Source organism: Kogia breviceps, chromosome 7 (genome assembly GCF_026419965.1).
Source record: "Kogia breviceps isolate mKogBre1 chromosome 7, mKogBre1 haplotype 1, whole genome shotgun sequence".
Taxonomy (NCBI): domain Eukaryota; kingdom Metazoa; phylum Chordata; class Mammalia; order Artiodactyla; family Physeteridae; genus Kogia; species Kogia breviceps.
The window spans coordinates 42,788,181-42,814,632 of record NC_081316.1 but is presented as its reverse complement, the minus strand read 5'-3'; the positions used below and the strand labels follow the sequence as shown (position 1 = coordinate 42,814,632).

At 45.9% G+C, this 26,452-nt stretch overlaps 1 protein-coding gene across 17 annotated transcripts in view; it reads left to right on the top strand.

The window, feature by feature from the left end:
- BMAL1 (basic helix-loop-helix ARNT like 1) overlaps positions 1-26,452 on the top strand; it is a 105,626-nt gene that overhangs the window by 7,445 nt on the left and 71,729 nt on the right. For 10 of the 17 annotated variants that reach the window (XM_067038191.1, XM_067038205.1, XM_067038197.1 and 7 more), the window contains exon 2: positions 24,029-24,101. The exons of the other annotated variants lie outside the window; for them this stretch is intronic. The gene's annotated coding sequence lies outside the window, so the exon portion shown is untranslated. The remainder of the gene's footprint in view (positions 1-24,028; positions 24,102-26,452) is intronic. 17 annotated transcript variants of the gene reach the window in all.

Here is a 26,452-nt window from a genome sequence, read left to right as displayed (position 1 = left end):
TTGTTTTTGAAGTAAAATAAAGGCCAGTGTAACTGGATTTTTAGTTCCTGGAGTATAGATGTTTTATCCTCCCTGTAACCCTTAGCCCAGTGCTAACAGCCCTGTAAATACTTGCACTCAAAATTGGAGCATTTGCCCTTGGTTATACATTGTATAAATAGCAGTTTACCGTATCCTGCTCAGAAGGCTTTAATAAAACATTATATTGCACATAAACAGATTAAGGGTTTGAAGGGTTTTCTCATAAATATACTCTTAGCATGTATCACTAACTATTACTGTTTTAATTATGTCTAGTGCAGAGCTTCAGACTTCAGAATTCTGTTTTATATGCACATCCATCTTAAAAACAGATTTTGTTTCAAAAGTTCATTTGTAAGGCAGTTGATGGAAACTTGGGATAAATTTTTCTATAGAAAAAAATGAACTAAATGGTGGTTTGGTTCCCAGGCAAGCCCACAAAAGGCATTTAGTGCTGACTCTAGCTGAAACCATACTATTTAGTACTAAAGCATTATCAGCATTAATTAAGCCTTCTGAAGCTCGACTCCCATCTATATAGCATTAAAGGTCATTTACTACTAGCGTTAATGGGACCCATTTACCTAAGTCACTTCTACTATTTTTCTAGTCTGACAAAAAGGTTTATAAAAGGGATTTTTGCCTTTGTGCCTTTAAGATTTCATTTCATGTGTTATAAATGAGACAGTGGTGTGGAGAGTGGGGAAAACTGTGTACTGGGAGCTGGGAGAGGCCCGGGCTCCAGTCTTTGCCCAGCCACTGACTTGCTGAGTAACTTTGAGTAAGTTGCACTCATTGAACTTTGATTTCCCAGGTCCTTCTTGCCTATAAAATCCTGTTTTAATGTCATGGGAAAACATGCATGTATTTCATTGTTCAAACCTGCACTCCAGTAGCTACCTCCACTTTCTTTTTGAAGAAGTAGGTGGCACACAAACAGTGAGGAACTCGAGAAGTTCCCATGTGTGGCACCCAACAGTTATGCCTTCAATATGAACCTTGATTTTAATCTGCTATCTCTCTTGACTAGTTGAAAGAAATTTTGTCCTAGAACTTTTGGTCCAGATAAGATTCCCGTGTTCTTCATCAACTTATCTTCCATGTAATTATGTAAATCATTTTTTCTCTTTAACTCTTAGGGATAAAAATGGTGACTCTGGTTTGTTGCTTTTGAAATATACTTATAAGTGCCCTTAGGGAATGGAACGAGTTTGCAGGAGAGAGCAGAGCTGAAGGAGTGTGGGATCAAAAACAATTTTAAATGTTAAATGCAAAGCTATTTTCAGTATCCTGCTGGAGGAAAAAAAAATTTTTTTTTTGAGGCTTTAGATTAGAAGAGGTTCCTGCTCCAAAGGAGAAGAGCTTCAGGTTTTGCAGTGGTGAAAACTGCCCGATCCTTTACCTACCACACCTCCCTTCCTCCTCTCCCACCTCTGAGTTGTTTTTGGCCTCAAGAGCCACATTTGCTATTTGAGAGTTTGATATTTAAGCAATGCTAGTCTCAGAGCTCAGCTGGGACTTAGGGTGTTAGAGGCTTAGAGTTCAGCTGTCTTAGGGTGCAGAGTGCTACGTGGTGAACTTCCCCAGTAGATTCTAGAATGAGGGAAGCCTCATTGGGAGTGACAGTGCACTTTGAGCTCTACCTCTGTTTGGTTACTTGTGAATAGTATGTTTCATTTTTTTCTTTTTCCATTACTTGAAGGCATAACAAGAGGAGTTGGTGCAAGAAGTTATTGCTCTGTGGATTTCACTTGGGAGCTAGAGGGTGGCATTATACCCAGCGTTCCTCCTTAGATCCTGGAATACTGGCAGGAATTTTGTCTGTTTTTTTCTCTGCTGTATCCCCAGCAACTAAGACAGTTGCACAGAGTAGTCACTCAATAAATTGTTGCTGAGTGAGTGAGTTCAGCTTGGGAAAACCTCAGCTTTCCCACCCTAATAGTATATAGGCTCATGTGCTTGGTCTTGCAATGCACTTTGGACTTTAGGATACTGTTTCCTTTTGCCATCTGTGTTTTTCTTATTCTTCAGGTTGGCCAGATATCAGTATCTTTTATTGATGATCAGGACTTAGCTGGCCACGGATGTCCCTGCCCTGCTGATGTTCATCTTTATGTTATCTTTAATTGGCTCCAAAGTACAGCAAATCAATAGCTGAGCCACATCAACTAAAAGAAAACCTACTGCATATTTCTTTGGGTGTAGTACTATACATTTGTTTATTCAGTCAACAAATATCTGAAGGGCAATATACCAGGCACCATGGAGACCCAGAGGAAGAAGAGAAATAGTTGTTGTGGCCAAGGAGCCTGCAGTTTTATCTGCAGATAGATAAACCAATGCCACAATATAATGCCAATAAAGTGGTCTAGAACGATCTATAATTGCTACAGGAATTCAGAGACTAGAGAGTTCTTTGTGAGTTGCCATGTGAGGGAGGAGGCTTCGTGGAAGTGATCAGATTTAATCGAGACTTTTAAGGATGTGTAGAATTTTGATTCACAGAAAAGGGTAGCACAGGTATTTCCAGGGAGCAGGTGGGTGGGAACACATCATAATTAAAATCACAGAGGTAAGAATGACCAGCTTGTATTCAGGGACACAGCCTTGCCTAGAATGGAGGGTTCTTCATTTCAGACGATAATAATGGCTAATATATAGAGAGTTCTTATAATGTCCTTAGCACTTCACAGATATTATCTGATTTAATGCCTACAGACCCCCATGAAGTAGGTACAATTATTAGCATCATTTTAGAAATGAGGAAATTGAAGCACAGAGTTATCCAGTAACCTGCCTAAGGTCACATAGCTAAGAAGCAGTGGGTCCAGGTGTAAAAACCAAGCCATGGAGACTCTTGACCAGTGGAATCCTCTGTCTCCCACTGTCCTCCAGATGCAGGATTTGGGCTTGGCTGGGGGTTTTAGAGTCATGAGCTGGAAGTGGACAAGGCTCTATTTAGTCCACTCCTTAATTTTGTAGAAGAAGAAACTCAGCAAGGTTAAGTGGCAAGTCAAAGTTTACCTAGTGAGGTGGAGAGTGGTAAAAAAAACCACTGAACTTGTTTTATTATGATTATGATTTTAGTGATGTGAAATGCTTCTCCCTAAAGCATTGGTCCAGTGTGAATGTTCCAGCTGGATTGGAGCAGAGGGGCTAACTGCAGCAGAGACCTGGTATGAGGCTACTAGCTGAATCCAGACAGAGATTCATCTGAGCAGAGCCAGAACTGGGAATTGTCAATTATGTTCATCAGCATGGCTGTTTTCAGTTGCCCTTTAGAATTCTAGAGTGTGGGGAACATCTGCTTGTGTGAGTGGCTTTTAAGTATGCGAATCTGCACTGTACTGTGACCGAGATACCTTGGTTAATGAATTCTTGAGAAGCAAAGCACCATTGTGGAAGTCAAATGTTTAAAAACAAATACCCATATTTTCCAGAAAGGTTCCCTGATTGGGAACCGGATAACCTGCATTCTAGACTGTCTCTGCTACTTACACACCAGATAGTTTAAGCAAAATAACTTAATGTCTCAAACTGTGGCTGATTCCTTATCTGTGGAACAGGTGTAACAATTCTTGTACAGCCCCTTACAGTGTGGTTTTGATGCTGGAGTGAGATCAGGAAAGAATAGGGGTTTTGGAAGCGGTAAAGTTGCTCCCTGGTTGTAGGGAGTAGCAGCTGTGGTGTTAATAGTGAAGGTGTACTAGCCTTTCAGGGAGAGCCTGGAGGGCACAGAAGTAGTTCCCCTGCCTCCAGGGTGTGTTTAGGGATATGGCGCTGTCCACCAAATGGGTGCTGACTAGCCTCACTTTGCTGGTGTAGGGCCGTGTTTTAAAGATGATGATATATTTCATCCTGAGAGATGGGGGGCAGCCTCAGCATAGATAGAAAAGTTAGACACAGACATTCTAGTTAATCTCTTCTCCTCTCTGCACACCTCTCAGGATAGTGATGGACAGCTATGAACCAGAAAAACAAGTGTCAGGATCTAGCCAGCTGGCCAGTTGGGCATTCTTAGACGTTTCACCTATTCTGGGGCAATAGGAAGAAGTCCAGAAGAACCTTGATTAGGGAATTAGTGGGTGAGCCAGCATGCTGTCCAGGTAATAATTGGTTATAAAGCTTGTAGCAAAGTCTTGACATGAAGGACTAGAGATTTGCCACATCTTAATTATTGTTAGCATTGCATGATGTACTTATTATTCATAATGATAATTATAGAAGTACTTAACCTTTGAGTATTTACCATCTGCTGAGAACTATGCTAAGTGCTCACATGACTTTTCCCATTTAATACTCACAATAGCCCTGTGGGGTGGGCACTGTCAGTCCCATTTTCTAGTTAGGGAGACTGACACCCAGTGCCTTTGATGGTACACAGTGAGTGGAAAAGCCATGATTCAAACCCAGGACAGTCTCACTCCAGAGCCTGCACTGTTACCTGATGCATTCTTCTTCCTCCCTTTTCCTGGGACCCTAAAATGCTTTCTGAATCTGGTTTTGAGGTTTCTGACAGCACAGTGGGTCTTTGGAAGGCATTTTTGGTTGATAGTGGCCATGTCTGTCCCTCCTTCACGGCCATGGCTGACATCTAGCAGCTCTTGCAGGCTTCCCTGTGGCTGTGAGCAAATGGATGCCAAGGATGAATGCAGCAGATTGACTAACTCTTGCCAGTTAGTGCCTATGGGGGGATTTTAGAGAGGGAAAGAGAGGACTATGAAAGAATTGCTCTGGGTCAGTTTTTCAAAAAGTGGCTGGGTAATTGGTATTCTGCTCCATTTTCACGTTGGTGCCGTCAAAATCTCACAAAAGCCTTTCCCGATGTCATGGTCATGATAACAATGCCATCCATCTTTCATGTGTGATTTACAAAGTAGTTTTTACATGTATTGTCTTGTCTAGTCTTCACCACAGCCTTATGAGGAGAGGAGTTATAAAGACTCATTTTGCAGGCTAGAAATACCTAGAGAATATAAACTACTGTCCAGGGTCCCAAAGCTAGTCAGTGGCAGAGTCAGGCTTAAACACCACTTTTCTGACAACTTCTACTTTCTTCCCAAGTTCCTCTTTGCTTACTCTGTTGAAGATGTTCTTAAGTGTTCTGATTTACTATATTCAGAGGTCAGCAGGAATTATTGAAGTGAAGTGCTACAAACTATACTGTTACTGAATCAAAATAAATGAAAGGTCATGTGATTGGTTATAGTGTTAGGTTTAATTGATTTGCACCTACTTTCGATGGTACAGAACACACAAAGATCTTCTTTGGTATATTATGGGACCAGCAGCCCTTCTAGCTTTAAAAGTCCCAAGGCTTTAATAGATGATAAAACGTGGAGTTTATGTAATTTCTTTAAAAAGTTGACCATCGAGTTCTTGGTTGGGAACACAAGCTCTTATTATCACATTGTTTCCATGGAGAAATGAGCGTTGATTCACATGATTTCAGCTCTTGGTGCCTTTTCTAGGAATGGAGTAAACTGCTGTAGGAGAGAGAACTGGTGGTGTTATCACTTAGAGCTCTCTCCCCTCCTGTTACTATAGGAGGCTGGTTTGCTTTTCTGGGCCCTCTCAATTTTCCCGTGACCTGAACATAAATCATCTTGGAGATCCTGTTAATTTCATTTTTGAAAAGTTTTCCTTGAAATAAACCTGAATGGAATACTTTCTTATACAGTTTTGAACATCCCCTTTAAGGTATTTAATTGGCGACAGGGGGCTTTGCTAAGAGAATGTAGAACTGGTCTCACTCAAGCTTCTTGTATTAGATGGGACACAGAGCAAATTCCTGTATTAGGGAGCTCCACAGACACATTGGCTGAAATTGGGTGGAAGCTGCTGATTTCTTTCTCATGTACCAATTTAGAGTAGATAAGGGTCCAGGCCTTCTATCTTCAACACGTGGCTTCCACTTGGTGGTTGAAGGTGGAAGCTTCAGTTTTTACTGTCTCCCAGGGGAAAGGATCAGGGAGTAATACATGCAGTCATTTTAAGGGCAAGACCTGGAAGTAGCACATTCTTTTATCCCATTGGCCAGAACTTAGTCCTATGGCTACATTTAGCTGCAAAGGAAGCTGGGAAATATCTTCAGTTGGGAGGCCATGAGTCCAGCAAAATCTGTTTTTCAAGGTGGAAAGGAGACTGAACACTGGGGGAGGCTAGCAGTGTGCTACACTGTAGAAGGGAGTAAATAGGATCTGAAACTCTTGCCAGGAAAGCTGGAAAGATGCCTGAGTCCAGGGTCAGAATCTTAGAAGGCTTCCAGAACCCAGGACACATGCAGCCATCTAGAAGTCAGTGCAACTCATTGCTCAGAAACTGGGCACTGGATGAAGAGTCAGAAAACCTAGATTTGAGTCTAGCTCTTCCATGTCATAACCTGGGGTAAAATACTCCAATTAACGTTTGCCTTATTATCTAGAATATGGGAACAATGGCGATGACCTTTCTGTCTCCCAGGCTTAGTGTGAGGATAATGGATGGGGAAGTGCTCTGCAAACTGCAGCTCTGTGGAAGTGGGCACAGCATCTGTGTTATTCAGTGTCGTTCACCTTTGTGTCCAGAGCACCCAGACCAGTGCCTGACATGGACACATTTGTTGAATGAAGTGTGAACTATTATGAGAGGTGAAAAAAAAAAGTCTTGTGCTAAGGAGCTCTTGATCCTGGATAGTCTTCTCTGCTAGGTGGAAAGGTTCTTCTCCTCTCTGCTGGCCAAGGCCTTGGGCCTACATGTAAAACCACGTACCCCACCAGGATGCAGGCAGACAGCAGGGCAGCTCCCAGCCAGGTAGCACATGACACATATGTCCTTGGCAAGGCTATTTGCTTACTCCACAGTTTAGGTCACAGAATACAACAAAACTTGGAGATAAGACTTTCGTTTGGATGTCATGGTCTGTGAATGTGAACTGATCATCTTTAAATGGTTTGGTTCACCTGCAAATTGGAAGATAAAACTTTCTCAAGACCATTAAGACTTGATTTTTTGGTTTGAAACAATAAGATACAGTTATAAATTTCTTCTGTTGATTTGAAAAATGTGTGGCTTGTTCAAAATATACTTCTTGAAAATATGATATAGGTAAAAGAATACAAAGATGAGTTTAATCCTTCTATCTTATGGGCCATTTTTGTATCAGCTGTAGTGATTTTTTTTTCTTTTGCTAAGGAAATGGGGTTCAGTGGAATAATCACTTTTCCTTTTTTATTTTTTTAACTTCATGAAGGGTTTCTTTTATTCATTTTGTTATTTAATTTGTTTATTCACTCAGGGTGAACTTCTTTCTTGGAAGCCAATGGAGTGCTTTTAAGTGATCTTTACTGGAAGAGGGCAGGAACTGAAATTATATTCCTGGTGTACACTCACCTCTGTTAAAATTTCATTCATAGAAGGAGGGAAATGCACCAGTGTTATCAGTGGTTCTCATCTTGTGGAATTAGAGGTGATTTTCATTCTCATCTTCTTCTCTGCGGTTTCCTATTTTTCAACAATGAGCATGTATTACTTTTATAGTCATAAAAAGCCAGTTAAAAATTAGTCCCACAAATTAATACTCTCTAGCCAAATCAAGAATCTTTATTTTTGGCAACCTGGCCTGGGTTTTAAACCATCATGTTAACTCAGACCTATCCAAATTATTTTCTGACTGAGGCATTTAGGAACTTGTTATATAGAGGATGTTTTCCTTTTGGAAATTGACATAGAAAGCTAAATGTTTATAATGTGTTAGGAAAGATGTCCTGAGTAATGCTCCTCCTGGAATTTGACTAGCCTTTATTACAGTCACTTAAGGAAATGAATTTTGCAGGTTTCCCATTCTCTGCGTGACTTTTTTTCCTTTATCCTATACTCCTGTGTCCCTCAGGTACCTCTGGCTCTATTTCCCTGGGCTTGAGTGACCCTGTCCTTTGTTCTCTCAGGACCCTTCCATTGCTAATGTCCCCTCCATCTGTTCATGACTTTGTAGTTTGGGTTGTGGCTTCTTCCCACCAACACTTTTATAGACTGAAGAGGACACATTGTTGTCCTTTTCCCTGTAGCAGCTTCCCCTTACTCCTTGTCATGGCTCAGGTGAGTGGCCTGAGCAGTGCTTCTGGGGTGCGGTGAGGAGGAGGGGTCGGGGCTGCAGGGAAGGGGTGGGGGCCCTGAGCTGGCTGAGAGCTTTGGGGGAGGCACTGGGCCATCCATCCAGCACTTAGCCCACTCCTGGCAGGGCAGGCTCAGGCACAGCTCTTCGAGGTGACTGCTTGGTGTTTGAAGCCAGGCAGTCCCTGAGCTATGCATTCATTTGCTATGATCCTGCAATGTGGCAGCCACTGTTACAGATGCTGGCTGGGGGCACAGCGATGAGCAAGGCCGACCTGGCCTCTGCTCCCATGGAGCTTTCATTCTGGTGGGAGAGAGAAGAAGTTCACAGAGAAATAAATGATAAAGATAATTACAGATTGTAAGAATGGCCCCAGAGGTGGTTACATGTGCCCATTTGTAGTGGAGCAGGAGGACCAGAGTTGGAATGCTTCCAAGGCCTGGCTCCTTCTATGTCCTCGGTACTTTCTGACGCAGAGGGGTGAGATCAAGGAGACCTCTGAGCTGCCTTCTCCCATTCAGTCAGCCTGGGCCAGGCGGGGATCTACAAGTGGAGAAAGCAAACGCTGAAGGCATGAGCCGGGGGCCGGCTCTCTTGGTCCCTGCACCTGCCCATCTCTGGACTGCCCAAGGTGCATGTCTGTCTTTCCTGAACAGTGATGAGCCAGTTTAGACCCCTAAATCTAGACATAGGGGTCTATTTGTGCATGCCACAGCTTTGTCTAAAGATGAGCTTATATTCTCTCCCTAATTTCCAACTTTTAATGAGGACCAGCTTCTCATTGTCCCTCCAGTGGGACATTGGGCTGTTACCTTCAGGCAACTAGTTTTCATTAACTTCACCCTGCTTCCCCATCACCCAGCCACCCCCAGTCCTTTCGCTTGTGCCTGAGTCTGACCTTTGCATGGATTTGGAAGAATTCACTGAGCTGTTACCCTTTCTGAAACTCTTGATGACCAGCTCTCACAGGATCTTTTTGCCTCACTATCTGCTTGGCTTTTGGCTGCCCAGAAAAGCTTGGAGTTGGTCAAATAAAAGTAATTTTCCTGAACTTCCTTGTTGAGTCTTCTTTTATATTATACTTCTCTGTCAGACTAGGACTCAGCCATTCATCCTGCTCTTTGCATCTCTTCTTTCTGAACACCAGGACAAACAGGCCCCTCACCCCCATGGAGACTCAGCCCCCTTCCTCTATAGATATTATGACTGCTTTTCTGACCCTTCTCCTCCCATCTTCCTGCTCAAAGAGCAAAGCCTTTGAGGCTTGCCTTGTACCGGTTTGATGCAGTACAGGAAGACTTGACGTTTTCTGCCTCCTGAAGGGGTCTGGGGACTCACTTGGCTTCCAGAGCTCCCCCAACCCCTCTCCCACCCACAAACTGTGCCGTTTAACCAGAGAACAAGTCATTCATGCAGTGATCATTTAACACTCCTACCAGGGCCTGCTTGGGAGGCTCTCTGTTACTAAATTCGGTTTTCTTGGGTGGGTGGGTGGGGGAGAGCTTGTTACTATTTTCATTCTTTTGGTGTTGTTACCATTCCTGTAAAAATATATCTACATACATGCAAGTGTATGTGTGTATGTTTATGTATCTCCTTCTACTTATAACAAAGGCTTTAGAAGGAGTTGACCCTCAGAGGGCCTGGGTTTAAACCATGGAAGTGGTAGTGATCCTTGGGAAATAAATCCTTTTGTTCCAAATAGTCACTGGCTCACATTTGGTAAAGTTTTGTCTCAACCTTAATTTCATAGTTTTCCCTAGTTTCTGAGATAACTTTGGTCCACTGTATTTAGCCTCCAGAAGAGAATACAGTCATTGGCTCCACCCCTTAAATTCACAGACTCGGTGAGGAAGGCCTTTCATTGGCTGCCTAGTGTCTATGACTGTGTCCAGCTCATGCAGCTCTTAGACATCATCCCCACAGAGAGTGCTGTCCAGAGCTTTGGGAACTCAGAGGGACAAGGCACCTGTTACAGTCTTTCCAGCCCAAGCATGTCTGCAGACCTCCTTTTCCTTGGCCACAACGTGGTAAAGTGTGTCCAGTTTGCTCTGGAGTAAGAAATTTTATTTTAAAAAGTTTAATCCGGAAGTTGCCCCAAGGTTGTCTGAATGCTGCCCTCTCTCCTCGTGTATTTTCTAATCTTTTTATTTTATTTTATTTTATTTTTGCGGTACGCAGGCCTCTCACTGCTGTGGCCTCTCCCGTTGCGGAGCACAGGCTCCGGACGCGCAGGCTCAGCGGCCATGGCTCATGGGCCCAGCCGCTCCGCAGCATGTGGGGTCTTCCCGGACCGGGGCACGAACCCGTGTCCCCTGCATCAGCGGCGGACTCTCAACCACTGTGCCACCAGGGAAGCCCTCCTCGTGTATTTTGACTGGTTAATATGGTGTCCTGGCCACACCTGCTGAGGAGGGATGGAAGAGGTGGCCCTTCCCCCTGTTTGGAGACAGATGGCCTGGATGAGCCTGCAGGGATGAGGGAGTCATCCATTCACTCAACATCACTTGAGGGTCAACTGTTCACCTGGCATGAAGGGAAGCCACTGGAGTGTTGAGAGCAAGAAAATAATATCTGATCTATGTTTTTTAAGGACTCTTCTGGCTGCCTGTGGACTGAGGTGGGGATGACAAGCGTGGGGAGGGGATGGGTTAGGCGGTGGTGGTTCTGGACCAAGGGAGCAATGCTGGCTTGGACACTGCTAGTAGACTTCTGTGTGAGAGTGGCCAGGGCACAGACAGGCCTTTGCTGACTGCCCTTGCCATTTTCCCCAAGTGTGCAAGCCCTGCCAATCTCCTGTTCCATGACTGATGCTATTCATTCCACCTGGAATGTTCTCATCCCCTGCTTCCCAGTCCTGGCCGATCTGCCACTGCCTAGCTGAGTACCTTGGGCAAGTTACCTAATCTCTCTTGAGCCTAATCTCTTCATCTATGAAAGAGCGATCATTGAACCATCCTCATGGGATTGTGAGGATAATACGATGCAGAGTTGAGTGTGATGATTGCAGTAGCCTCCGAAGCAGTCTTCTGCTTCCAACCTTGCCTCCTTACTCTGTGCTCTCTGCCCGGTGATCCTGTGCAGTGGGGTGGTCGGCTCAGGTCATGCCTCCAGTTCAGAACCCTCTTGACAGTGGCTTCCCGTCTCACTCAGAGGAAAAGCCTTCTCCTGGCCCACAGGGCTTCCCAGTACTCCTCTGACCTCATCTCCCACCCCAGGGCCTGGTGAGGATTTGAGCAGACTGGGTTCTGCATAGTGCACTGTGGTGCGTGTGAGCGGTGCCCTCTTGAGCTGTGCAGTGCACAGCTTGTGCAGCTATCTGCACTGACCCTGCCTGCCCCTCTCTCGCTTCACTCCAGCCACCCTGGAATCCTTGCTGTTCTTCAAACACTCCAGACGTGCTTCCTGTCCAAGCTCTTTCCACTGGCTGCCCCTCTGCCTCGAATGCTCTTCCCCCAGATATCCGATGACTTGTTCATGCAGCTTCTCCAGGTCTTTTCTGTAATGTCACCCAGTTTAAAGTTGTACCGCCCAGCCCACTGACCCACCACCACATTCCGTCTCCCTTTCTTGCTTTATTTTTCCTGTTAGTGCTTATTGCCTGCTAAGATATCATACATTTTACTTATTTATCTGATTTGTTGTCTTATCTTCTTTCAGTAGTTCTGAGGGCAGAAACTCGTGTTTATTTCATTCACTGCTCTATCCAGAGTGCCTAAAACAGTGCCTGACAGGTAGTAGGGGTCTGTACTGAATGAGTTGTGGCAGTAGAGCAAGCGAAGTGCTTGGTGCGGTGCTCAGCAGACAGTCAGCACCCAGTACATGCTGGCGGCTCTTCTGCTTCTTGTTGTTGTTGATCACCCCTCAGGGACCATTCGGCTTTCTCTGAGCCCTTCCCCAGCCCCTTCTCTGTTGAATTGAATCCTGGCTGCCTCTCTTCCTTGCTGTTCTTCCCTCTGTGCCGTCTCTCTCTGGGTGACATTTATCACGCTGCATTAGAGAGGCTTATCTCACTCTTTTCTGTTTGAATTTGAATTCCTGCAACGACCGGTGCATTTGGATTTGTGTCTTTGTGCCCTGTGCCCACTGGTTGGCATGTAGTAGGAGCCCAGGAAGTGCTCACTGCAGGCAGCTGTGGTAGGCAGGATGCTCTCGAATCCATCAGGACCCTCACTAGCTGTCCTGGCTCCAGAATCACTGCCTAATGTTTGCACCCCATCCCAAGGGGGATCAAGGGAGAGTTTGACAACCACTTAAATGATGGAATCTCTAATGGTGTATTTAGAGCAGATCTGGGGGGAAAGGGGGCCTCCTGTGCATAGTCCCTTGGATGGCAGTGTCTGGGTGACCTGCTTGTTCCATATTTGAGAGCCTGGCCCTTTGGCTACTTAGGCCACAAACGGGGTCATTCAGTGGAGACAGTGTGAGCAACACCAGTGTGTTTGGAGGAGGCCTGGGAAAATGAAAGAAAGCTTGAGCTGGCGCTTAGAGGCTTTGGGGTAGGGGAGGAGAGCATGGCTTCTGGAGGTGGCATAAGGGACGAGAGGGCAGCCCCTGGCCAACCTGGGGAGGTGGGGGAGAGTGCCTTAGGAGGCCTGATTAGGTAGCTGGTGTGGGCCCCTTGAGGGAGGACCTTACATGCCAGACCGGAAGTTTGGCCTCTTGTATTGGCAGGAGGTGTCTAGAATGGGGATTCTGGTAGGGGTATGGGTAGGAATCAGGGGGAACGGGAGATGTAGGGAGGAGCTCTGGAGTCTTTTTCTCCTGTCCAGAGATGGAGTTGTCTTGTGGAACCCACAGGTGGCACAGCAGTGCCGGAGGTTGTGCCTTTAGGGACCAACATTGACGCCCACAAGGGCAGTGAGCTTCATCTGAACCCACAAAGTGCGGGAGGCTGAGGGGTTAGAGGCAGGGGTTTGGCATGGACTGGGGTGCAAGAGGGGCCTTTTTCTCTTTAGGGGCAGCTGTTGGTGTCCTGGGGTCCCTGGGATCTTCCTGCCCTGCTCTGGTTGGTTCACCTGTTCATAAGCCACTGCATGTCTGTCAGCAGCTGGGTGCCAGTCTGACTCGTCTATCAGTCTTGTATCAGGTTGCTCTACGGAAGAGCCTTAAACCCAGAGACTGGCAGACTCAGATTCAAGTGTCAGCTCAGCCCCTAACTCTCTGTGTGGCCTTGGCTAAGATACTTGTTCTCACTGGGGCTCACTTTCTTTATCTGCCGGGCTATCAGCAAACAAGCTAAATCCCTGTGTTCTAGGCTAGAGCCCCTTAAATCCCTCCTGCCTTGGGGCGGGATTAGCCTCAGAGGCTTAGGAAGGGCTGAGACCTCCGGTGGGAGCCTGGTGGCAACACTGGGGAAAGGCCAAGGCTTGACTTTAAGTATTTTAGGGGTTTGAAAATTGTTTTCTCACCCAGGGATTGATTCATTCTGCCACGGAAGGGTTCTCTTCTCCATTCCCCTTGCCTGCTTTGGGATAGAATTCCTGAAGTGACCTTGGCTTTGGGGTGCCTTTCCTATCTCCCGTCTGTACTCCTAAGCAGGGTCCCTGCCCCATGCCCAGGCTTCTCATTTTCCTACCACCAGCCCCTCTGGCCCCGTTTACTGAGATTTTTCTCTCAGCTTTCCCCTAATTTTCCTTGCTTCTTACTTCAAACCTGCAACCTAATCTGCCCAGCTGGGGCAACCTTAGTGGCACAAACACATATCCCTGCACATTGCATCCCCTTTCCTCTTAAGATGATATCCTCTGCCTTTTTCCACGTGGCTCCCTCGTTTTCAGCATGCTTCTTTAAGATGGCTGCATAACTATCAAGGGAATGCCCTCAATAAGACGTGAGCTTGTTATGGGGCATTTAGATTACTTCTAATTTTTGCCCTTTCAGCTAATGCTGCATTAAGCCATCTTTGTGTATTACAGAATCATTTCATTAGTTTGGCATTTATCTAGCTAATGGCAATGGCCCAAGATTAGATGGAGAATCAGAATTTTTTTTTTTCCAAGAAGAATGAGGATATATTCACATTTTACTTTAAATGCTAGTAAGGTCTTTGTCATGTTTTCCGTGAATGAAGAAGCAGGCTAACAGTAATGTGAAATTAGATGTAAGTGAGAGGCTGTGTATTTACAAGAATACATGGCTTGTTTGTTCTTAAGTGTGGAGGTGAGTCCAGTACATTCTCTTAAGCAGTAATCTACCTGCTCAAATTGAGGAATTATGTGTCCCTATATCTTTGGCACTTTATTTAAAACAATAACAAAATAAAATAAACAATGATCTCTTCTTAAGGATGTTTTAAAGAAGTAGCCTAAAACAAGAAAAAGTAAATAGGATTTTTGAGGGAAGAAAACACGTCCCCCTAAGACAGAGTGAGCCTGTCGGGAAGTACTCTTAGAAGTGGAAGCAGGTTACAAACTTGCCAAAAGGTTGGCTTTTTGTTGGCCATTAGGAAATGACTAGAATGAAACTGAGAAACAAATATGACTGACTTGGTCCCCTGTATTCTTTTTTTTTTTTTTTTTGGCTGCGTTGGATCTTCGTTGCTGCGTGTGGGCTTTCTCTAGTTGCGGCGAGCTGGGGCTACTCTTCGTTGCAGTGCGCAGTCTTCTCATTGCGGTGGCTTCTCTTGCTGTGGAGCATAGGCTCTAGGAATGCGGGCTTCAGTAGTTGTGGCTCGTGGGCTCTAGAGCACAGGCTCAGTAGTTGCGGCGCACAGGCTTAGTTGCTCCACGGCATGTGGGATCTTTCTGGACCAGGGCTCGAACCCGTGTCCCCTGCATTGGCAGGCGGATTCTTAACCACTGCGCCACCAGGGAAGTCCCCCCTGTATTCTTTTTAACCTGAAATCTGTGTTGGCTTTGGGGTGATGGGGGAGGCTTCCCCTGTTCTGCTGATCTGTTGTTGTTTTAGTCTCTGTAGATTGTTATGTAGACCCAGGCTCCAGGCTTTCCAGCAAATGTTGACTGAGTCTTTACAGTGTATAAGGTTACAGGGGATAACAATTTGGGAAGAAAAAACCCAATGCACCACTGTTTCTGAGGAGTTCATGAACTGGGAGTGGGAAGGTAAGACATGTCTAAAATTAATGATTATTCAAGCGAGATTAAGAAGAGGGCCCTGGGAGAAGTCAGCCCCACCCTGTTAGAGAAGGGAGGTATTCCATCTCATTGGACAACTGGGGTGAGGGAATATAGAAAGGTGTTAAAGAGTGCTTGCTTTTGTCAGCACCTTAAGGATGGGCTGAGATAGACATTCCCAGCAAAAGTGAAAGGCCTGAGTATAGGAAGTGGAGGTGGAAGGACATGGTGTATGTTTGGGGTTTGGCTGAAACAATGGGCTCATGTAATAGTGGTCAGAGCTAGCACATTATGGAGTGTATCAGGTGCGAGGCATGGTTCTAAGACCTTTATCTATATTGGCTCATTTAATCCCTGCACTGACCCAAGTGAGGTCTTTTACAATTGTCTCCATTTTACAGATGAAGAAATAGACATTAAACAATTTATTATCTGTCCAAGACCATAGTGCTGTACAGCTAAGATCAGACCCAGTTGGTCTGGCTCCAGAATATCTGCTTCTAACCACCAAGCTGTCCTGCCTCCAGTATAGGGGAAGAACAGGCACTAGAACCAGAAAGGTGGGTAGACATCATATTGTAGAGGCTTGGGGTACCAATGTTTAGAGGTGCAGAGGTGGAAGAGGGGCCAGAGACGGAGGTGAGAGGGATTGCAGTGGTGGGTATGGGGGAGTTTGGTGAGAGCCGTGAGGGGCCAGAGGAAGAAGGAGTTTCAAAAAGGGGGTTTGTCAACAAGGCCCAGCACTGCAGAGAGTTCCAGCAGGTGAGATCTGAGAGCAGGTCTGAGCCAGCGAAAGCTGAGAGGGCCTGGGAGAGGGGGTGGTCAGGCTGCAGACACAAAAGGCTGCAGCCGGGGCTGTCCTGACTGTGCGGTGCTGCTCACTCCAGGATGCTCTGTATTTTGAAGATGGTGAAGCAGGTGCAGACATTGGGTATGATTGTCTGTGTCCTCTTGTCAGTAGAAAGACGAGAGCATGACAGAGAAGGGCAGGTGAGAGCTGGCACCGCTAATTTGGCAAACTCAGTGGCTTTTCTGCAGCCTAATGATTTCTGAAAGCTATTTGCTATGCTCAGGCACAAGTGTGACTGCCTCATCTGAATGCTGTAGCGATCACTGCTTTTCCTGGAAAATTGGGCCCATGTAGGCTCTGTGTGTCATTTATTTGAGTTCCATTTTTATAGCCTTATTACCTCGTCCTCATGATGCAAGAGGCCTCTCTTTTCTGGAGCTTTGCTTTGAAAATTGTCTCTTAAAAGGCACAAAGTGATCTCTCATCATTGGGGTGGTGCTCTCTCCAGAGCAGTGCTTTTCTGCAGACTTTTCATCACCCCTGACACCAGTTGTCATGTTTTTCTGATCGTTTGCAATTTACTGAGAACTTTTAGGCAGCTCTTGAATTTCACTACCTAGGTGTTTGCCACCATTTCTTCTAGAAGAGTTTGCGCATGTAAATAATCCATTCAGTTTCTTCCTCTCTGATAGGTGTCCCTACCAGTGACTTTGCGAGCACCTGACACCCAGTCTTGTCCTCTGGCCTTGAGTTGACAATGCTGGTAATTAGCATGTATGGAGCCTGAGGTGTTTCCAGGTACTCTACTGAAAGATTTATGTTCACGATCTTAATTATTCCCAGTCCCTATAAAGAAGGTCCTGTTACCCACATTTTACAGTTGAAGGAAACGAGTCTTACAGAGGGAGAGTAACTTGCCCCAGGCCACACAGGTAGTAAATGGCAGAGTGGGCCTCCACCCAGGCCTTTCTGACCTTGGAGCCCATGTAGTCCATTCATTCATTCATTTATTCATTCATTCAACAATACATTGTCTACAACGTTCCAAGCACTGTTCTAGACCCAGGGGATACAACAAAAAAAAGCAAAAATTCCTGCCTTCAGCTTACATTCAAATTTGGGGAGGTAGAGAAAAAAATAATAAATAAAATATACAGTACGCTATATGGTAATAAGGACTGTGGAGAAAAAGAAAGCAAGGCAGTCAGCTAAGAAGCGTTGGGAGCATTTTAAATAGAGCAATCCAAGAATGCCTCATTGAGAAGGAGACCAAATTGTTAGGTTGAATAGCAAACAGCCCCCCAAATCTCAGCATATCAACCCAAGAAAACTTTTATTTCTCATATAGAAAAGTTCCAATGTGGCTGCTCCTGGTTAAGCAGGCATACTTCCTGGTGGTTATTGAGGGACCCACACTTCTTCTATCTTGTGGCCCTGCCCTCTTCAAGGCCCTCAGATTCCTTTCCATTCAGCTGGAGGATGAGGAAAAAGAGAGAGGACTTTGTGGGGAGGTTTTTATGGGCCAGTCTGGAAGAAGCGTGCATCCCTCCCACCCGGAACCCATTCACACTCAGTGTACTCCTAACTGCAAGGAGGCCTGGGAAATGTAGTCCAGCCATGTACTCACAAGACCAAAAAAAGGGTCTTGGTGAACTCATAGTATAGTGGTGAGTGAGGTGAAGAAGTGAGTCATGAGTTTAACTGGGATAGAGAATTAGGCATGGGAACAGCAAGTAAAGGTGGCTGAGGTGGCTGGAGTGGAGTGAGGAGAAGATGAGGACATGGTGGAAAGTGAAGGCAGGGAAGTGAAGGGGGCCAGGCCATTAAGGTCATTGTCATCAGGAAAGCCTCACCCTGACTACCATGTTGAGGGAGGACTCAGGGAGAGAAGTTGAGTCTGTTGCCGTTCGTTATCCAGTGAGTGGTGAGAGCAGCCAGGTCCCGAGTGGTGGTGATGGTGGAGATGCGGGGAAGTGGTTGGATTTGAGATCTATCCTGAAAGTGGAGCAACAGGTTTTGCTGCGGGATTGGTGGTGGGGTGTGACAGAAAGAAAGGAATCGGGATAGTTCTGAGATTTTTGGCTTTTGCTTAATGACTATTAGACTCACTTTCTCCCCACAGAAGTAAGAAGAGGGGGAAAGTTTTTGAAAAAAGATATCTGGATGCCTTTTGGGCCCTGATGTATCTCGCATAGCCTCTTCTCCTCCACAGTACTTTCTTTAGCACAGATGGGCAATTCTTTTCCACAACTGAGCTTTCAGACAGAGGGAGGACATCTGTAGCTCCTCCCAACACAGAGCCTGGATGGAACAACTTTGGCAGTGGTCTCACATCATTGCCTGGGATCTTTGGACTGAGTCTTGGGGCCCCTTGGACTGATGTGGAAGGGGCCCAGTGTCCCCCTGGGTAACCAAGAGATACCTGCAGAGACCACTTCCAATCCATGCTGTGTGTAATGTAAGAATATAAGTGTGTTTGGGAGTGGAAGCGGAAGCAGTTTTCCTGGTTCTTACTTGGCAATCATGACCCACCAAGGCAGAAATGAGAGATGGAATTTTTTAGTAGATGGTGCTCCGATTAGGAGCATAAGGGGAAGAAAGTCCATCTTAAATGGAGCAGGGTATGAGCTGTGGCAGCAAATATTGCATGCCTACTAGGTGCTGAGCACTGGCTGGGTATTTTGGTTTCATTGGAGAGGGAAACAAATATACTGTTTCTGCCCTCCTGGCAGAGTAGACCCATGTGGCTAGATCATACAGTGATTTGTTGGAAGAAATTATATTTACACCTGAGTGTTTCTTTCTTTTTCTTTTTCTTTTTTTTTATATTTTAGTGATTGTGAATGGTACTGTATTTTTAATTTCAGTGTCCACATGTTCATTGCTAGTATACAAAAAAACAAATTGATTTTTTATTTTGTATCCTACATCCTAGATAAACTCACTAATTAGTTGTAGGCTTTTTTTTTTTTGTATATTCCACAGGATTTTCTATCTAGACAATCACATAATCTACAAATATAGATGATTTCTTCCTTTCCAATCTGTTTGTTTTATTTCCTTTTGTTGCCTCTTGTGCTGGCTCATTGCTGAGTAAGAGTGGTAAGAGTGGGTAGCATTGCCTATTCCTAATCTTGGGGGGCAGCATTCAGTCTTTCACCATTAAGTGTATGGTTAGCTATAGATGTTTTTTGCACATGTCATTTGCACTTCGTTGTATGGGTGTGGGTGGGACCATGGGGTTTTCTGTGGTGTTTGGCTGATATAGGGCAGTTATTATCTAAGCGTTGTCTGTCTTGCTCGAGGCAGCAAGCTTTTGTGGGAGCCTTTTTTTTTTTTTTTTTTTTGCGGGCCTCTCACTGTCGTGGCCTCTCCCATTGCAGAGCACAGGCTCCGGATGAGCAGGCTCAGTGGCCATGGCTCACGGGCCCAGCTGCTCCGTGGCATGTGGGATCTTCCCAGACCAGTGTACGAACCTGTGTCCCCTGCATCGGCAGGCGGGCAGGCGGACTCTCAACCACTGCGCCACCAGGGAAGCCCCTGTTGGAGCCTTTTTTGTCTCTGCTTGTTGGCATCTCCAGGTTCTTCCGTTCCAAGTGAGGCAAAAAGAAAATGCAGGCCACTCACCATGGTGTCCTTCCTCCGGGCCTGAGGCCCCTCACTGGTCTGCCTTCTTCACTCTGCCTTTCAGAGTCCTCTCTTGTTTGTTTTACATATCACGTGCAGGGGTTTTTGTTATACACGGCAGGTGGAATAGGGAAAGGTGTGTCTACTGCATCCTTCTGGAAGTGGAAGTGGTTGGGAGAAATTAGAGGATTGGATTGAAGCCAGTGTGTGAAGGGCCTTCACACCAGGGGTTTGGCTCTGTAGGTGGCAGGAGGGATGTTGGAGGTTCAACTCTGCAGCAGTGTGGAGGGATGGGGAGGGGGAGTGCAGAGAGACCTGGAGGCTGGTGCCTGGGCCCAGGGAGGTGAGGATGCGTTTCTGGACTGCGACAGCAGACGTGGGGCAGAAAGGAAGAAGGGAGAGTCCATGCGGGCCACAAGGAAGTCCAAGGACCAGGTGAGTCTGAGGTTTCTAGCTTGGGCAACTAGCTAGGAGACTGGGGAGCTAGGGGAGTGGTGTAAGTGTAACAGAGTAGGTATATTCTAGGCCTTTTAGAGCATGACTGGAAGATTGGACTAACTGTGCTCCCATTCAGGGCCAGCTCTGCAGAGTAAGGCTGGCTGCTGCGAAAAACCCAAGGAGCACACATTCTGGGCAGAGGAAACATGGTGGGGAAAGGTACAGATACAGGAAACATCATGGTGGGCCTGTTGGGACTCCAGCTAGCTGAGGCATAAGTGGGTGGTTATTGGGTCCATAACTGGGAAGGGTGCTGTAGGAGTTCACAAAAGCAAGAGGCTCTGGAATGGGAGTTGATGCTGCTGGTGGTCCATCTGGCACCTTCCATTCTTTGTCAACTGTGTTGACATCAGTCTTTCCTACTGCAGACAGGCCACCCTCCCTGGGGGGCACCACTGCTGACAGCTCCTGTTTAGCAATTCCAGTGAAGGGAGAACTCCTTTCTCTGCATCCATATATTAATCCTAGAGAAAGGCTGTGGTTGGCCCAGCTTGGGTGATGTGCTTGTCCTTTTTGACCTATCACTGTTGCAGGAAGTAGACTAGTCTGAGCTGGATGGTTTACCCACCCCCATTAGATCAAGCCAGGCCTTTTTTTTTTTTTCTTTTTTGGCCACACTGCAGGGCTTGCAGGATCTCAGTTCCCTGACCAGGGATTGAACCCGGGCCATGGCAGTGAAAGTTCGGAATCCTAACCACTAGGCCACCAGGGGACTCGCAAGCAAGGACTTTTAAGGAAGAAGGCAGAAGCAGAAGAAAAGCATCTACAGAAGATAGAAAAGAATATTTACTATGGTTCACTGTATAATATCTTTTGAAGAATTTATAGTATGGCAATGTAGGAACTCTTTGGAGAGTTTTAAAGCAGGGGACTTGATCAAATTTAGGTTTTCTTAAAATTATCACTGTGTAAAGTTGTAGTTGGAAATAAGTAAATGAGTAGAGCTGGGGAGACTGGTAGAGAGGCTGCTGCTGTAGTTCTGGGGAGAACAGATGAGACCTGAGCTAATTCAAGTCCTTGGATTCTTATTTCATTTGGACTTCACCCTCCAGCCACAGCATCAGGGGGGTTGAGGAGGGGGACAGAGTCTGGAGACAATTAGGCAAATAGGGCGTGGTGAACAGCTGGAGGGTGCAGGAGGGGGCTTCAGGAGGACTCACCACCAGCACCAACTGTTCCCTGAGAGGCTAGCTTTCTCTTTGGAAACTAGTCATTAAATGGTGGTAGACTCGACATATCTTTCTTATTGCTTCTTAAGAAATGTGGGTGTTACTGGCTTCTTGTGGTGTCCTAACTGGAAAAGGAAGCTGATTGATTTACTTCTCTCCCTTTAATAGTTTCCTTTCTTTGAGGAATCAGATAATAGGAGGTGTGTCAGGACTGCCAGTCTAGAAATAGATGGTTGCGAGGAAGATGCAGGCCTGAAGGCCCTGCCTCCCCCATCGCTGCTCCGGGGCCTGCAGGTCTGCTCTGGAAACATTTATCCTTTTGTCATTGTCCTTGCTGGGAAGGCTTGCAAGAATTTTAAGCAAAGAAATGACATAATCTGACTTATGCTGTAACAGATTCCCTCCTGTATTGAGAATAGGCTATGGGTAGAGGTGGGAGTGACACCAAAAATAGAAGCAGGGAAAGCAGGGACACCAATTAGGAGGCTATCGCAATAATCTAGGGTGGTAATGGTGGAGGAGGTGAGAAATGGTCACATTCTGAATATATTTTGAAGGTAAAAACCAGAGGATTGGGCTTCCCTGGTGGCGCAGTGGTTGAGAATCCGCCTGCCGAGACACGGGTTCGTGCCCTGGTCCGGGAAGATCCCACATGCCGCGGAGCAACTAAGCCCGTGGGCCATGGCCGCTGGGCCTGCGCGTCCGGAGCCTGTGCTCTGCAACAGGAGAGGCCACAACAGTGAGAGGCCCGCATACCGCAAAAAACAAACAAACAAACAAACAAACAAAAAAACAACAGAGGATTGGATAGAGAGTAAGAGAGAAAGAGACGAGACAAGATGAGAATGACTCCAAATCTTTGGCCTGGGCAACTGGAAGACCATGGCCTTAAACTGAAATGGATGAGATTCTGGAGGAGCAGGTCTGGGGGAAGATCAGGGGTCTGTGTGAGACGTGTCAAGTTTGAGACATGGAACACATCTCACACAGACCTCCTGTCCACTTGGCACCTACCTGAAACAGGCAGTAGGATATATTAGCCAGGAGTCCAGAGGTGAGGTCTGCACTTGGAGAGAAATCTGGGCATCCTCAGCCTATAGGTGATATGAGACTAGGTGAGATCACCCAGGGGGTGATTGAAGGAATACAGAGAAGAGAGGAGAACTAGGACCGAGCCCTGGGGCACTCTTACATTAAGAGGTGGGGAGATGAGAAAGAACCAGCAAAGGGAAAGAACAGCCAGTGAGGTAGATGGAAAACCCAGAGTGCTAGCCTGGAAGCCAAGTGAACAGAGTAGTCAAACACGAGGGCATGATTCACTGGTAGCAAAAGCTATAACAGGAGGACTCAGACTTGCCCATTGGATCTAACAACATGGAGGAGAAGCTAAATGCATGCTTTTGGACCCAAGCTTAGCCTTTCAAATAAGTCATAGTTCCTGCCTTGAAGGAGAATACAAGTGTGCAAAAAAGGGTCATTTAAGATTGATTGAAACAAGTCTGAGAAAGATGTGAAGATAGTATCATGGGAGCCCAGCAGAAACAGACAGTACTTCTGGCTTTTGTGGGGAGGGTTGAGGTCAGATTAATTCATGTCTTCGTTCGTTCAATGATTCATTCATTCATTCCACAAAAACTTTTTGAGTGCCATGGACTGAGAGGAAGGGAGAAGGTAGAGTTGTTGTTTAAGGGGTATAAAGTTTCAGTTTTGCAGATGAAAAAAAAGTTCTGGAGATGAATGGTAGTAGTTGCACAACAATGTGAATATATGTAATACCACTGAACTGCACACTTAAAAATGGCTAAGCTTGTAAATTTTGTTATGTGTGTTTTACCACCACATACGCACACACACAAAATCAGAAAGGAATCTTATTGAGCCCCACCATGACCTTGGTCTGGAATATGATGTTGAAATGGAAGTCATTTTAGTAGAAGGAGATAATGTGGAGAAAAGGGGAGGAAGACATCCAGCTGGAAGGAATGCTGAGAGAAGAGTCTGGCCACCAGTCCTATCTGACTATATTGAAGCATCCACTGGGGGAGATCACAGGAGCTGAGGCTGCAGACTCAGGCTGAGCCAGTTGGTGCCGCCCTGGCAGCCTGGCTGTGGAGTTGGGCTTGCCTTCTTAGGTTCTGGGAGCCTCTAAAGGTTTCTGCCCAGGGGAGTGTCATTCCAGACATGTGCATTTAGAAGCTTAATCTCATTAATCCTTCCTGTTAAACCCGTTGCCTATTAAAAGCAGTGGGATTGAAGCATGCGTTTCTCTGATGAAAATTGCGGCCTAGCAGAATTTTAGATGCCTGGGCATGTGTTCATGAGTTGAGTAGGTTATTTTTCCACCCATTTTACAAATATTTATTGAGGACTGTCTAAATGCCCGTAGTATTCTAGGCACTGGAGGTAAGGGAAGGGGTGAATTTCTCAGATCACTTCTCTTGGTAAGCCTACAGTCTAGGGACCCTCATTCCCAAATAAGAAATTATGCTACATTGTACTGCATGTTACCATAAATGCCTCACCAGGGTTCCATGGTAGCCAAGAGGAGGGTGCCTGGCCTGTCTGGGACACTGGGATGGCTTCCAGGGAAAGGCTGTCCAGTGGATTTGAAGGATGAGCAGTACTTTCTAGGCAGAGAAGCAGAGGTGGACATCCTGGGAGGACAGTAAATCAAAAACTTATTGGGGTTGTAAATTTAAAGAAAACATGTAAATATTCTCTTTTAAAGTTAAACTCTTATTTCATTGGCTTTTAGGTGGTGCTGGCTAGAGTGCATGCTTTTGGACCCAAGCTTAACTTTTCAAATGTGGAATGCTAGGCCTTCGTTGGTAAGTTTGTTTGATGCCTTCTTACCGAATTATGCTGTCAAGGATTGGTATTTGGAATGAAGGGCAAGGTAGTTACCATTGGTACTGCTCTGTGAAGGGTACCAAGCCTGGACCCTAGAGAAGCCTACAGTATTGGTGGAAAAGATCCACAGGAGAAGCGGATCCCACTGTAGGTTTCTGCGGTAGATGCAGAGAGAGAGGCCAGAGGAGAAACACCCAGAGGTGCAGGGGATGGATGTAGCTGGCCTCACAGAGAGGTGCAGCTTTGGCTGGCTGCATTTTGAAGGATGGACAAGTCCGGGGGGGTGGGGGTGGGGAGTGAAATAAGCTTTTCAGGCTTGAGAAGGTGGGTGTAAGATGTAAAGAAAGAGGGATCAGCAGAAGACGCACAGGAACAAAGACTTCATCCAAAGGAGTGGTGAGTAAGAACTTCTGCAGGATCTGCTGGTGGTTGATTATTCTATTCTAGACCAGGGTCAGCAAACTTTTTCTGTAAAGGATCAGATGGTAAATATTTTTGGCTTCCTAGGCCATATGGTTTCTGTCATAGCTACTCAACTCTGCCATTATAGTGGGAAAGCAGCCATAGTTAATATGTCTATGACGGTGTGGCTATGTTCCAAAAAAGCTTTATTTACAGAAACAGGTCGTCGGCCGGATTTGGCCTGTGGGCTATAGTTTGCCCACTCCTTTTCTAGACCCTGAATGCTGTGCTGGGCTAAGGCACTTGGACTTTGTCCTGAAGGCAGTGGGAAGCCATTGAAGTTTTTTGGGGCAAAGAAGTGAAATGGCCGAAGTAACATGTTAGGAGCATTCTTCTGGTAGCTGGACAGGAAGCATGGGTCCTGTTCCAAGGCGGCAGCAGCAATCCAGGTGTGAGGTCATGTGGTTAACAGTGCTTAAAATGGAGAAAAGGTCCAATAGGAGAGATATTGTGAAGGAAGAATGGTAGGATTTATGGTCTTCTTAGACTTTAAAGACAGGAGCAAAGAAGATGAAAGTTTAAACTTGATAGTTCACAATGGTAACATTGACAGAAATGTGGCTGTTGGGGTTGGAGAAGGGTAGTTGATGCGTCCAGTTTTTGATACACTGAATTTAAGATGGTACTGATTAATCCACAGGATATGTCTAGTAGGCAATTAGAAATGCAGTGCTGGGGACTTCCCAGGCAGTCCAGTGGTTAAGACTTCACCTTCCAATGCAACGGGTATGGGTTCGATCCCTGCTTGAGGAGCTAAGATCCCACATGCCTTGTGGCCAAAAAACCAAAACGTAAAAAAGAAGAAATATTGTAACAAATTCAATAAAGACTTTAAAAATTGTCCACATTGGGACTTCCCTGGTGGCACCGTAGTTAAGAATCCGCCTGCCAATGCTGGGGACACGGGTTCGATCCCTGGTCTGGGAAGATCCCACATGCCGCAGAGCAACTAAGCCCATGCGCCACAACTACCGAGCCTGCGCTCTAGAGCCCGCAAGCCACAACTACTGAGCCTGTGTGCCACAACTACTGAAGCTCACGTGCCTAGAGCCTGTGCTCCGCAACAAGAGAAGCCACTGTGATAAGTAGCCCCTACTCACCACAACTAGAGAAAGCCCGTGTGCAGCAACGAAGACCCAGAGCAGCCAAAAATAAATTTATTTATTTATTTATTTATTTATTTATTTATTAAAAACATGGTCCACATCAAAAAAATCTTTTAAAAAAGAAAAGAAATGCAGGGCTGAAGCCTGGGCTGGGAAGGGTAGGTCTAGAGGTGTAGAACAGAAGCCATAGGATTAATAAGTTCTCCCCGTTATGAGCAGAGGGCTGAAGGAGAGAGTCCCAGGAAGGGAAGCGGATGAGGCAGCAGAGACCACAGAGTAGGGGCCCGAGGGAAGGCTGCCGAAGTGGTAACAAGGTGGCTACAGCTGGCCTTGAGAATGAGATGTGGGGAGGGGGGAAGTGGGGAGGAAGCCAGGTTGCACAGGGTCCATCATAAATGACGGATAAAGAATCAGATCCATTAGTAAAAGTGACCACTTATGGAGAGTTTGGATGGTAAAAGAACGGAGACATAAAGATTTCAGCATCTGCATGCCAAAATAACCTTTTCTTTAGCTTTGAGGCAAGCAAAGCATGCCATGACCGGTTCTCTTGTCCTTCTCTGGAGCCAAGTGTGTTTGGGAGTTTGTGTGTACCTTGGGCTTGTGATTGTGTTCTTATGCTTTCTTTGAGGTGTGGTGTTCTGAGCTCTGTCGTAACTTGCACCAACGGAATCCAGCCCATGTTTGGACCCTTGCCATGAGACAAGATGTGATCTGTTGGGGAAATAGTTGCATTTGCCTGAATTGCAGGAGAAAATAGG